The 14,332-nt window shown below is 42.7% G+C and overlaps 1 long non-coding RNA gene across 1 annotated transcript in view; it reads left to right on the top strand.

The window, feature by feature from the left end:
• The window catches only part of LOC116443372, a 76,920-nt gene extending 62,841 nt beyond the window's left edge, over positions 1-14,079 (top strand). Inside the window, exon 5 of the long non-coding RNA XR_004239844.1 lies at positions 13,420-14,079. This is a non-coding gene — a long non-coding RNA (uncharacterized LOC116443372). The remainder of the gene's footprint in view (positions 1-13,419) is intronic.
• The last annotated feature ends 253 nt before the right edge of the window (positions 14,080-14,332 follow it).

Here is a 14,332-nt window from a genome sequence, read left to right as displayed (position 1 = left end):
AGTTTGCATCTCCCAAAAGCACTGCCAGGGTATCAGTGTTCTCTGCAGCATCCTTGGGTGTGTGGCACAGCGCTTCAGCACCTGTGCTTCTCCTTACCTCCTGGTCCTCAGAGGTGCAGGACTGATGTTCCTGTGCCAAACTGGGGCAGAGTGAGTGTGAACCTCAGTGCAGGGAGACATTCTTGACCTCAGGTGCTGCTGCTGCTGCTGCAAATACGTGAAGTGAATTCAAGCAGGAATTAGAGGGTGTGGATGCAGTGGCTAACCAGGAAAATGCATCGATCCTGCTCAGCCAAGTGTTCTAGAAATTTAGTTTATGGAGTTCAATCACTGCCATTAGAAGAAACCCCTCTCCAGTGAAATCTGTGTGCTCAGAAGCAGCTGCCACACTGCTGGGCAGCTTTGCATTCTCCATTAAAACATTACCAGCATCCTGGCAAGGATCCCAGGGACGGAGCTGAGGAAGTGGATGGTATAAAAGCAGAACTCTTTGGGCTTTTTGTTCTGCCTTGATCCGTCAGCCTTGCTGCGACTGTGCTGTGACAGAGCATCTGCATTCTGCGTCTGGAGACACGGAGAGTGAACTCCTGAAGGATGGCTGCTCATCCCTGTGCTTCCGTTCAGGGGTGTTAAAAGCCCTGCAGGCTGTACACAAGCGAGCTGTAATTTATTTTAATTAAATACAATAGCTGCATGCACGCTGCAGAAGGGATAAGACAGGGATTCCCCACCTCTGATTTATCGTCTTGCTGTTTGGATTTCTTTGCCATTGTCTTCCCACTCACAGATTTATGCAGGGATGTCTCATCCTTTCCCTCCTGTGCTGTTAGCAATGGCATCTGTCTTTCAAAATACAATTTTTCTTAAATTTTTCTGTTGTTGAGAAGCCATTCTTACCGTGTGTAGCAGAGCTATCCCTGCCTTCCTGACACACACATACCTGTGCAACATTTATTTTAATCAGAGAACTACAGGAAGCAAAATCCGCATCCCTTGGAAGCCTTCTCATGGCTGATGTATATTTTTTGAATTAGGGAGCTGGGAGTACCCACCCTGGGGCTGGCAGGCAGCCTGGCAGGAAGCTGGACAGACTGGCCTGCCGGCCAATCTTGTTGCCTTTTATAGAGCTTTTTGGTGAAATCAGCACATTTCCACGCAATCGGTGCTTTGCAGTGCAAATTTGTTGTGTTTGGGAGGTTTTTGGGCAGCTCTGGTTTTAGACTGCAGCTTGTGACTTTGGGAAATGGTTGACTAATTTTAATAATTACTAGAGATGATTCTGGGAGAAGAGAGGAGGTGTTTCTATGGAAGAAAATCCTCTTGGAAGGATGTTGTTTAGCTGGTAGAGGGATTGCCTGATGCATGACACATTCAGGTAGGTGAGTTGGCTGGCAGCGACCTTACACTCCCCATCCACAACTCTTGCATGACAACTATTTCTGATCAAACTGCTGGCCACTGTTCTTTCTTAGAATGGAAATCCACACCATGTAGGACCTGGATCTTCCTCCCACCTCTTTTGGTAGGGCAGAGTAAGAGCAATCAGTGGGGAAACACAACCTGGGAGAAGCAGCAGAAGCCTTTGGGTCTGGAGGACAGTGTGTGGCTGCACTCCATCTGCACAGCCATGCCTGGTGCTCTGTCAGGAGTCATGGGACTCTGGCCTTTGGGTCATGGAAGTGCTGGGAGGAAGCCAACTTGCATTCCCGAAGTTGAATGTTGAATGATGTTGGCATTTTCTGGACTTCTTCAGCATCTGCTGTAAAACCCCGCAAACCCATTGGCACAGCAGAACATCCATCCAGCACTTGAGACAGATCAGGCTGATCGTGAGTGTATTTTCTCTCTTGGTTCTCTTCAATAAATGAATCTGCCTCAATGGAAGGTTCTTTAGATTATGAAGCATTTTGAGCCTCTGAGTTTACAGTGAATCACAAATTAGCAGTTCTCTGAAAATAATGTCAAGTAAAACTGGTCTTTGCTTAAGTTGTTGCTGCTTTCAGAGGAAACATGAATGTGACCTGGATTCTCCGAAACAGCTCATGTTGTTGTGGCCTTTGAGTATTCCTTAGAATGGATCTGATGTTTACACAGACATAAATAATCATCTGTACAATTTTGCTGAGCCTCTCTTAAATGAAATGCCATCCACCAGGGAAGGATATATTTGAAAGTACAAAAGACTTAATATGTTTGGATTTTGTTGTTGGCTGTTGGAGCTCCGGTATTTGTACAGTCGCTGTGTGAAAGGTGAGTGTGTAAATCCCATTGGAGGAGAACCCAGATGATAACCAAGAGCAACAGTAAAACCAAAATGAATAGGAAAACTCTCCTGTTGTGTGATCAGTTTGAATAGGTTTGGTGGTTCTTGTGTACATGGAGTGTTAACTTCATAGGATCCCATCCAGGGACACAACACATAAGTAGTTCCTCAGAAATCAAAGGAGGTTTAATCTTAGAAAACTTTCGTAGTAGGAAAGTGTGGCCTTTGTATTCAGAGGCTAAGCTGGTTAAGCAAACATCGGATATTGACTTGATTTCTTAGTCTGGCTTTGGGTTTGAAAAGTATCTACTGAAATGAAACATGCCTCTTGTAAAAAAAATATATTCATCTTCTTCCCCAAAAAAGTGTGTGTGCCATGAGCTCCTGCCTTAGCAAACAGTGACTCTTTTAACTCCCTTTGTGCTTTCTGTGTTCTCCCTGTACTCTGCTCCAGTGCTCAAGGTGCACTGGGAAATTGAGGTCTCATAATGTGGCTGTTGTTAAGTAAAACTACACTGAGATTCAGGAGTTCAGAGCCTGCAGGAGTCAACTCTGCAAACTGTTTTTTTCCATACCCAAGAAGCGTGAGTCAGATTTTGCTAAATGAGTCAAACCTGTCCTCGGATTCGTTTGAAGACAGTCTAATGGATGTATAAATTAGACCAGTATTATTACTGTGCACAGAAAAGGCTTCTGAAGCTGATTTAGTTTGCAGTGTCCCTTTGAGTGCCAGGGGGGACAGGGTGGACAGAGGTGATGGGGCAGTGTGGCAGCTCAGGTTTGCCTGGGTGCCCAGGAGGGGCAGGGAATCATCCTCAGCATGGAGAGTGGACACAGGTTCCCTTTAGTTCATTGCTCCTGTGGGAGTCATCCAGGGCCTGAGAGAGGGTTCGTGTGAGTGTGCTCATCCTGGGTGATGCTGCTCAGCTCTGCCTTCCTCCTGGACAGCCCCAGGGATACGAGGATGAGCAGTGTCCCTGGGATTGAAAAGGTGGCAAAACCCCACTCTGCTCATCCCTTGGGAGCCGTGTTGGGCTTCCAGACACAACTCTCACAGCAAGAGCAATATTCTCCTAATGCCTTCCTGAAATGAATGCCTTTCCCCACGCTTTGCATTCCTTATGCCAACATTTGTGTGCATAAAGCTGTCCTCCCAGGTCAAGTGTCTGGAGCTGCCACCCTGCAGCAGGATGTGACTCCCGCATGGTTTGCTGGCTGTGTCATGCAGGAACCCTCCCTTTCCTCGGAAGGAACTACATGACCATTAAACCTCGAGCCACAGGCACTTTCCAAGTCCCAGTTTCTTCTCCTCTGTTCCGGTGTTTAACCCTCACTCTGAGAAATCTCTCATTGGATTCTGACTTTTTCACCAGGAAATGAGTTCGATGGCTCCATTCTGAAGTGCTGCTCTTTGACTGGCCGAGTCAACAAACATCCTAATATTGTGCTCAGAAAAGTGACTAATCCCTCCTGTGTTGAATGAACTGGTAGACAGGCATGCATTTATTTTTCCTATTCCTGTGTGCTATCAATCTAGAAGGAATTTTTGAAACTTGCTTTTTTTTCCGCAGTTTTTGGTGGGGACCCAGAGGAAATGAGTGATGGAATTCAAATGTAGCAGTTGAAAGATTTCTGCCATTACTTACTTGTGATACAAAGATGGGTTGGCAGCATCAGATACATGATATTCACAATCCTTTGTAGGTCCCTGGATGGTTCTAATTCTTGTATAACTCAAACCAGCACAGAGTTGTCTTCACTCTCAATGAAGAACGTCATGTTTTTGAAATTTATTGGGTTTAGATCATTCAGATCTTCATTATCTTTTCTAAAAGGTTTTGATTTATAAGATGATGATTGTAGAAGAGTGGAATTCAGGATTCCAGCAGCAATCCTGTCACTTTTTTGGTTTTGTTTTTTTTTCTCTAGTTTAATTCTGGCAAAGTTTTGTGAAACACAGTGTTTAAAAGGTGTTCTGTACTTTTTTTACTCCTTTTCTGTCTAGTTCCTGACTTGTTCCATCTCTGTGAGTTTGTGATTCCATTACCTTCCTTCATCTCCAATCTGCCAGTAATTTCTGAGTTAATTAGCAAGAAGCTGAGAGCAACAGGTTTGAGATTTTGTCATGCTAAGATTTCTTTTTGGGAAACTCTATGTTCCAATTGGAGAAAGTATCTTTTGCCTGAGGGAATTCAGAAGTCTGCTTCCCTGTCATGCTGACCTGCAAAGCTGTTTCTCTCTCTGATGCTCATGTAAATTTTTATTTCTAAGGAATTTAACAAGATTCACCACCGGCAGTTGCCTCTCTCTGACAGCTGCTCAAGGATGTAGTTTAAAGTAAGCCTGTAATTTTTTGGCACCTGTAGCTGAGTAAGATAAACCCAATCTTGATCCACACCAGTAATCTAGTCACTGTTGTATGGGTGTAGAGTCTCCCAGAAGGTGTTTTGTGTACATGAGTGCTGTATCCTATTCACTGCAGATGGTTAGGGGTGCTGGAGTGACTCCAGAGAAGACAGGTTTATCATCAGCACTCATTTTTATTCAGGATTTCTGAAAAAGAACCACTTCCTGGACAGGATGATAAACAGTTACTTCAAAAAAAGGAAATCTTCCTATCTTGTTTGGAATCTTTCTTGGGGTTGCTGCCCCACATGCTGGAGACAGATCTGGCTGTTGTGATGTACAGGAAAATACCTGAGGATCTGGTGTTTAAAGACTATGAAAAAACACTTTAGGGAGTACCAGTTGTATTTTCAACCACCTACATTATTGCTCAGCTCTTTACATGAGACATGTGCCATGTCTCTTCAGACAGCACAGAAAAATCTGTCTTCAGTGAATCTGTGTGTCATTTTTAAACACAGCAATAAAATCACATTGTACTGAAACACTGGACTGTATCACTAACCCCATGTATAAAATTCACCCAGTTGATTCATATTTTGTTGCTACAGTGTGTGAAATAGAGTTGAGGTTTCTGACCCCTAAGAAGATGAATTGCCATTATGGTTTTGTTGTCTGCACACATAAAGTCTGTGTTTCACCAATTGTTTGTCAAAAGGGAGTAGAGTCCTTCAGTATTTAAAAGAGGGCATCGCATTAAAACTGAGCTCGTACCACAGTGTCTTTTTTCTCTCTCCTTTTTTTCCACTTTTGGGTCAGATGATTCAGGTTTTCCTCAGTGCTTTTAACCTTTTGCCATCTGAGTGAGCTGCTCAGGGGACAGCAGAGCTGTGAGGCCATCACTGAAAAAAAATGCCTCTGCTGGGAGAGCTCTGTTTCACTGTCTCACAGTGTTTGCTTTTAGTTCTTAGCCCTTTGTTACTCTCTGTTTTTCCTCAGCACTCAAGTGGCATCCTGGTAAACATTCCTCTTTACTTATTCTTTCACCTCTAACACTTTCCCCTTTTAGTATAGAAATCCGTGTGTGAGATAGAGGAAAAGAAAGGGGTTTGTAGCTTGTATAATTTACCAGCTTTTCGTGGAAATGTAGACTTAATTGCTGGCAGCAGAGCAAAAAACCAGATCGTTACTGTTTCTTAATTGTCATTGGTACAAAAATTTCCATACCTTGCTGGATGCTACATCATAAAATCATCCTAATATTTTGTCCCCAGATAATAAAGTGAGTGAACCCTTTAACTTCCTTTATGAAATGCAAGAGAGAATTTCCAGTGCACTTGTGGGCTGTCCTGCCTTTTAATATTTTCGAGTAGATTTTGAAACATTCATGGGGTGTGCAAGAGTGTGTAGCACACCAGTATGAGTTGGATTATTTGGAGGCAGAGTGGTAGAGATGGCAGAAATATATTTGAAAATACCCTCCGAATAGTTCATGTGGTTTTTGTGCAGACAGAAGTTCCTCACCGAGCAGACCTGAAACAATTATGCTGTTTGAAATCTGATTTTAGAATGGCTTTATGTTCTCACAGAGACCAAATATTTTATCTCGTTTTGAACGTGATAAATCTGCCAAAGGCGACAGAGTTAGAACAGACCCACATTTCTGTAAGTGAAAGCCGAATTTGGTCCTTCTTGTTCTGTGCTTTTTAGTCATGTGATAATCTTTCCATAAATCATGTACTTGAAAGGTTTTCTTACTTCCTGCTTTTACAAATCAGATCATGTAAAATGCAGACGAGCCCAGCTTCTGGTTTATTAAGCATAAGCAGAACACCCCCTCTAAATCCCCTTTGGTCACACCAGCCCTGCTTTCCCCCCATTTGAAAAGAAGACAGCAAGAATGACAAACTTTGACTAATAAAGCGGAGTTTTTTGGTCTCCTCCCTTTCTTATTCTGACCTGTACTGTGCTTTCGTTATAAAGCAAACGTAGAAATTACCCTGTGGGAGTGGTGAAACTGCAGCAGAGAAACAAAAACTATTTGGATTCATCCGAAAGCTGTTCATTCGCTTGCTCCTCTTTTTATTAGCGGCTCGAAGCGTGCAGCCTGTCTTGTTCTGACTGCTTGTCTGTCAGCAAGAGCAGAGGTAATTCTTCGTGTGTCTCTTTCCTTTTAATAGTGCTTTAATTTTACCAGAAAAGTTATTTATATCTTTATGATTATCTGTTATTTTAACTGCTTTAAATATGTGGATACAGCTGCCTGGGCATATTCTGTCAATCTCAGCGAGCTCCTTTTCCAGTAAGTTTTATGGCTTTTTTGAGTAAAGAAACGGGAGGGTTTAGACTCAGATCCATGTTTTACAGGTGGAAATCCCAGCTCTCTCCACTGGAGGTTGCAAAGCAGCTTCCAGCAGACATCAACAGCCAAAATTTAGTCTGTAGTGGGTTTTTGTTTTATTCATCCACATCTACCACGGTGAACATCTCTCTGTGCTGTTGGTGTTGCCAGCACTTTCGTGTTAGGGAAAATACATTACTGTAAACTGATGAGCAAGTTCTCGTTGCTGTTTGCTCTGGCGGGGTAGGATATTTTTAGAAAGTCGTTTCAGAAGTGTAGAACTTCCTGATACTTTCTTGTGAATTCGCTTCGAACTGAAAACGCGGGACTGGCAGCGTTTAAATTCCTAGAGGATCGCTCTCCCGAGGCAAGGGAAGTGTTCCTGGTCCCTGGCTGCAAGTGCAGGTTGTTAGAGTTATGAGACCAGAGGTATGTTAACGACCAAAGAAAAGTTTGGTTTGGCTGGTGGCTGAAGCAGCACTGGCAGAAAAGCCTCTTAAATATCGCCGGGTAATTTTGTGCTCCTTAACGCCTTTGCAAGGTTTTTTAATGGGGGAAGGAAGGAAGGACAAACGGAAATCCTTTCAATTCTGCTAATATTACCTCAGATAGCCACTTCTGGAGCTATTCCAGATATATTACTGGGTGTATTTCTGTGTTCTTCACATGAAACATTTCCCTGAACATTAATCCTGGAAAGTCTTGGGTCTTCTTGCTTGTGTAGCACCAACAAACATGATGATTGTGAGCGTGTGTGCGAGGGGAAGTGGTGGCTGTATGGGAAAGGGCAAGACGACAAGTTCAAAAAGAGAAGGACCCTCTGGTTATGTGCCCTCGTTTTAAAAAAATATTGCCAAGTGCTTAATGATATGTGTAAGCGTGGCTTCTGATGTTTGCGTTAATTTTCACGGTTGCAGTACAGGTCAGTTTGTCTCTGAAAATGTAGATTTTCTGAAGTGCTCGGTGAAATCTGTGTTTGTCAGTCCAAGGAGTTGGAAGAACAGCAGCCAACTGTATTGAGCAGGGAAAATGTACATCAGGACCCTTAAGTTAAAGGTTAAAATTAGAGTTCTCTGCCTGAGATCTTGGGCATGTGATTGCATTCTTCTGTGTTGCAGTTTCCTATCTGGAAAATTAGGATTAATAATACCTACTGGTAGATGTGGTGCTTAGGGACATGGTTTACTGGTGGACCTGGCAGTGCTGGGTTAATGGTTGACTTAATGATCTTAGAGGGCTTTTCCAACCTTAATCATTCTCTTTCCTTATATGAAGGAAACTGAATGAATCCATTATTGTTGTTGTCTCAGTATAATCTGTAAGAATCAAGAATTGCTACAGTCAGGAGCTCTTCCAAGTGACGGTAAAGGTTTGACAAAGAAGACACGATAAGTTACAATTGATGGTTAAACTCTATTCCTGTAGCAGCTCATGCTAGTACTCTGATTGCTTCTGTTGAGTTGCAAGCTGATTAGAGCCTAAAATTAGGTTTGTTGAGGAGCAAGAAGAGTTTACATGAAGGGTAGTCATTACCATCAGCTAAATAAGATTTTATTTAAATTAAAATTGTGCAGTAATACATGGCAGGGAGGTTGGAACTAGATGATCTTGAAGTCCCTTCCATCCTGACACCTTCAGTGACCAAGCCAAGATAACAAAATTCTCACAAATGGATTTGCTGTTGTGGCAGTTGTGTTCAATGATTAACTGCATGTAGTTCTTTAAAAATTCTTTTTAATATGTATTTCTCCAGACTTAAAAAATAACTCAGCTATTGGAAGTTTGGATTTCAGCCTCTTTGCTCAAAAGCTGTGAATGTGCTAACATACATTTACTGCATGTAAGAAGCTGACTAAGTAGAAATGCAGTGTACAGGAGGTAAGCAAGGTGATACTGTTTCTTCTTGCTCTATTTCAGCTGGGGTTTAAAGTGGTAAATCAATGAATTGGTTTTAACATATTTGTATTTTTGCCATTGATTCCCAAGTTGTTAAGGGAGGAAAGGTTTTCCTCATTTATGCTGAAAAATGGACATGAGAGGAGCAGAGTTTTCCACTCCCTGGCTTGCTGGGTCATGCCTGGGACACGGACTTGGTGTTCCTGTTGTCAGTAAAATGAGGGTAATAGATGGAGTTGTTCACAGGTTCAGAAATTCTTCAGTGATTCTAAGCCCCTATGAAAACAAGAGATGGAAACTTCCATAATAATTTGTGCCAGTGTTTTTAACTGGCTTTTAGAACCAAAACTTTGCAATGAGTTTGCACCTACATGGCAACTGAAGAACCTGCCTCTTCTTTGTCCTTTCTTTCAACCCTCTGCTTAACCACAGCACACATCAATATGTGACCAAAAAAACTGAGCGTAGGAATTCATATTTGTAGAGCATTATCCATAGATGACTTTGTGCTTGTTCCAGTCTTCCTTATTTTGAGGTTCTGAAACGCTTTCGTAACTTTTTCCATTCACATCCCTGCCTTGAATTGAAGCCATGTTGAAAAAGAAAATGATTTTGCATTCTCTAACGAAAACTTCCAAAATTTACCTCCAGCTTCAGCAACACTTCACTGCTACAGCCCTTTTTTTCCTAATCTGCAGAACAGAGCAAATGAAAATAAATAGAAGCTGGCATGTTTCTTCTTGTGCAGTTTTATTGGTGTGCATGTTTGTTCATTTGTCTCTTCACTTGTAGAATTCCATGATCTTACAAAGTGGTTTGCGGTTTGGTCTGAATTGATGAGGCTTTCCTATTTTTCACATTTCAACCATTTCTGACATTTTCATGCAATAGAAACAATGCAGCAGAGGAGCCGCAGTTCTTTTGAAAATAGCCATCAGATACATTGGTGCCATCTTACTGCTTGGAGAAGATTTAAAGGGTATCTTGATGGATTTTTGAGCATATTTTACTGAAGAATTTCAGAGGCCCATTCATTTGTATTTCCATGCTCAGTTGTCCAAAGCTTGCTAACAAATAGAGAGACAGACATAGCCCAAAATGTGGATTTTATACACAAGTCTGATAAGGATGGCTACAGATCTTGCTGATTTTATGTGGAATATCTGGGTTGCTCCTTTCAAGGGTTTACCCCTTACCTACAGTCACCCGTTACGTTGTTTTCATGATTTGTCTTAAAATGGAGGAGAATTTGGCTGTATCCTAAGCATGGGACTGGGCAGCAGCACATGGAACAGGGTTTGATCAGACCTATGTGACTGCTGGAATGTGGATTTGAGTGTGGTGGCACAGCCACGGCTGTATTTTCTTTAAAAAGCAGCACTGTGTGCTGTACACGCTGTAACAACAATAACACTCTGAAGCAAGAGGTCACATTGATTCACACTGGAGTTCACTGGTCCTCAGACTTCAGCTGAGGTCAGTAATGAACTGAAACAACCTTTCCAGCATTTGCTTTTCCTAGTAATGGTGCCAGTGGAGATGCTGGGAACGACCTCCTGGAGTTTTCAGGGAAACTCATTGTTCACATAAACGCTGAGAAGGAATTTCCCTTCCTTCTTGGCCTGCTAGGTATGCAGCGAACCATACAGTTTGTTTTAGCTACATACCATCTGCATTTTATTTTTGTTTTGTTTACTGACTTTCCACCCTCCAGAGTATCACTGTGTTGTTGTATAGTCCACCTTTGTCAACAGCCTGGGATTTGCTGCTCGTGTTGTGCAAGTTGTTGGTCATGGAAAAAATGGAAATTGGTGTAAATTCCACCTGTGTTGCCCCTTCAGGAGAATGGGCATGAGTGCTTTGGTTGTTTTGGGGCTGCAGTTTGCCTGGGGCACGTGTGGTTACATATTTTGTCCTGATGGAGCTGTGTGCTGGGACCTGCACTCTGGGGAGGACATCGCTCTCCCAAGGATGAAGGTGGCTTCTTGCTTGTCTCTCTGAAGAAGATCTAAAGCTGATGGACTGCAGGAACAACCCCAGCCCCCAGGATGCCCATAGTTCTCTGCTGTTAGAGCTGGAACGCTCTGGGGTGCGCAGTCAGGTCGGTGATGTCTTGTGTGCAGACCTTGGGGTGGCCAAACACCAGAGCAGCCGTGTTGACTCTGGACTCTGGTGGTGCAGGCTTTGTGCAAAGACACCAACTGCTGCGTGCAAGCCCTCGAGGCTCAGGTGCTGCGTTAGAGTGACAGGGCCACGTAGCTCTGGGATCCAGGCTGGATCTGTGCCTCTCGGAAATGCCATGGCCAAGGCAATAAAACCGCCCAAAGATGCCAGGAGCTGCCTTTGCAAAGAATAGTATTGTTATTGATGGTTTTTCATTAACTAGGTTACTCCAGCTTCCTGTTATCAGGCATATTTGAGAGTTGACTGTGCTGTATTGTATCAGAGTTCCTTTCTCCTGCTTCATGGTCCAGAAGTTCGCCTTTTCTTTTGAGATAGCATTAAGCTGTTTATTCAGTATCACTTGTGATCCAAACATGGCTGGATTGTTTTGAGAGACAGATCTTCAGTATCACTGCGGTCACTGTATGAGCTTCTTCAGAGCTGGGTGAGATTGAACAATTGCTTAATGTTCAGTGAGCAAAATTTCCTTTTTCTGTACAGAACTTGCATCCAGCAGCAATGTGATGATAGGGCTGCATGACCACATTTAGTAAAACAGTCTCGTACCAAGAGTTCTTGCTGTTAAGTAAATCAAAACATGCTATTTCACTGGGTGACTTGTGGAAAATTAAGTAAAAGTTTTATAATTGGAGCCTCTGCAAATGCTAAATAGCACATCATAATAAAATCGTTCAAGTCTGCTTACATAAATTGTTTATATGCTACTAATCCTTTTTTATGATGAAAAGAGCATCCAGGGGGCTTTTAGTATGGGGAATTTGTATAATCTTGTAGTTACTCATGCATTTGACTTCCACAGTTTGGCTGACAAATGTATTGACAATTTTTAAATTTGAAGCTCCTACCTGAGCCCAGTTGGAAGTTTCTCGTGTGGAATACTGCTCAAAGGTCCTGTTATAGCTGTAGAATAATCTGGATTACACTGACTCTGCAAAGGAAAGAGATTACACAAAATGCATTTTGTTGTCAGTCTTTCCAGAGTGAAATTTCATCCTTCTTGCAGAGCGCAGTACCTTTGTCCCCTAAATTCTGCTGATGATCCTTTCCTTTTCACTTGCACACCAAGTCCTAAATCTTCGTTCTTGGCTGCTTGCATGTTGAAACCTGGGAGAGACCTTCTGTAACCTTAACCTTTACTTGCCATGGAGAGCAGCCAACACCTACCAAAGCACTGGTGGAGAGTTCGGGATGCGATGGCCAATGCACGCTCGCTGTACTGGGAGTGAAATCCCTGGGCTCGACTAAAATTTAGCCCCAGAGCTCCAGATCCATGTCATTTCTTGCAGAGGAAGACGTGAAAGGGGACTGGTTGTCAAAGGATTAAGTTCTCAAGGTTTTAGAAGACATAAAGCAGATTTGTTCACGTGTGCAATGCTGTGACCTTTAACGTGTTACGTGTACGTGCGTGGGCTGGGGGAGGCTCAAGGGAGGCTGAGCTGAAGTTGGGTGAGAACAGAATTAGGGCTGACCCAAAGTCTGCCCTCAAACTCTGGGGAATAGAACGATGTCCTGAGGGCAGCATGGTTGGGTGGAAGTACACAGTCAAATTTTCCCTCAGACCCTCAACTGTGGATAGTAAATGAGGACATACTGTCTCTTTTGGTGACCTTTCTTCAGTCGTACTCGTCTGGTTGCTCCATATCCTTGCTTTTTCCAAAGAGGAACTCACAGGGAAATAAATAAGGTATCACTGACTGTGCCAGAGTGAATTTGCTTATAGACATGTGAGCATGGTGTTACGAAATGGAAGTCGGGCGTAGGGAATTTTCGAATCCCAGGATGAAAATAATTTTGGAGAAGTATAGACAAGTTTGAAGCATTACCAGTAGAAGTGAAAGTTGGTAGGTCCTTTTTTTTTTTTTTTGCTGCCACCCAATTCCCTACCTTTTGGCAGCGGAGATGGGTTTTGTTTTATTTTGTTTTTTTCTCCACGAGACTCAAAAAACATGAACAAGCCTGCATGGATTTTTATAACATGATACTCACATCATGGGATCACAGAATAATTTAAGTTGGAAGGGACTTCATGAGGTCTCCAGTCCAACCTCCTACTCAGAGTAGGATAAGCTTTCTCTGGAATTTACCTGGTAATGTTGCTGCAAATGAAATTTTAGAAGTAGTTGTGATTATTTAGTCTTTGTAGTGAAAAAATACCTGGCAGAATAAAGGCCACTGGTCAATGCTGTGGAAAAAAATAATTTCCAAAAAGCAGGTGGTTTTGGGAGATGCAGGCAAAGAGGATAAAGAGAAGATCAGACATAGCAATAACGAACTTACTCTAACTGATCATCCCTGTACTGATTTTCAACAATTACCAAATATGTGTTTAACTAACCTGTAAGTGATGTCAGTATTGGGACCCATTGCCCTGTCTTTATCTTTAATCCAGGCTTGGACCCTGCTCTGGTGCAGGATTTGTGCAGTGGGATGGCTGCAAACAGAGGTGGAGTTGGTGCAGAATTGGGAGAGTGTGAATGGCAGCAGGACACGTGAGTTCCCCTGTTTCAGCAGAGCTGTGTTTCATACTGAGCTGCACTGGAATTTCTAGAAGAACTGGAGATCTCCTGATAGGTCCTTATCTAGCAAAGTGCTTTATGCCTATCAGTAATCCACATGAAATTAGGATCTTGTGCACCGAGGCCTTTATTTTTAATAACAGTTACTTCTGAAATTCCTCTGTGAGCTGAAAGAACAACAATAAAATAATTATCAAAATTTGATAGGTCTTTTAAAAAATGGGATTTCCTGACTTCATAATTAGACATAGGGGATTGACTTCAGAGTCTTGAGTATTCCCAGTGAAGACCAGTGACCATTGCTGATTTTAAATGATGCTTGAAGTGGAAATAATGTGACACAAATGTTGGACCTGGAAAGAAGTGGAAGGCTGGGTTTTTTTGGTAACTGATGGAGCTAAGGAGAGAGTTAATTCCTGGGTACCAGCTGAGGCCAGTGGAGGGACATGGGTACATGTACTGAGGGAAGGAATTATATGACAAATCTTAGAAATATCCAGCACATTTGGAAGAAGAGGAGTTCAGATAAGCCCCTTTGAAAAGCAGGAAGCTGTGCTTGTTAAAATCAGTCCTTGCTGTGAGCTGCAGGTCTTGGCACTGCTTGGCACTATAGCTCGTCCAAGGCATATTTTGGCACGAGCTGGGCTTGACCAGGAAATTACTTTCTCTGGAGCTTAGTGTTGAGGGGAAGCAGCTTCGCTTCTCTTTGAAGGCACGTCTGGGGAAGGTGTATCACAAGTGACTGTGCCTGAGCAAGTTGATAAAAACGTGTCTGGGTGACAATAA

The sequence above is a fragment of the Corvus moneduloides genome, chromosome 4, assembly GCF_009650955.1.
Source record: "Corvus moneduloides isolate bCorMon1 chromosome 4, bCorMon1.pri, whole genome shotgun sequence".
NCBI classification, from domain to species: domain Eukaryota; kingdom Metazoa; phylum Chordata; class Aves; order Passeriformes; family Corvidae; genus Corvus; species Corvus moneduloides.
This window is presented reverse-complemented; position numbering and strand designations above follow the sequence as displayed.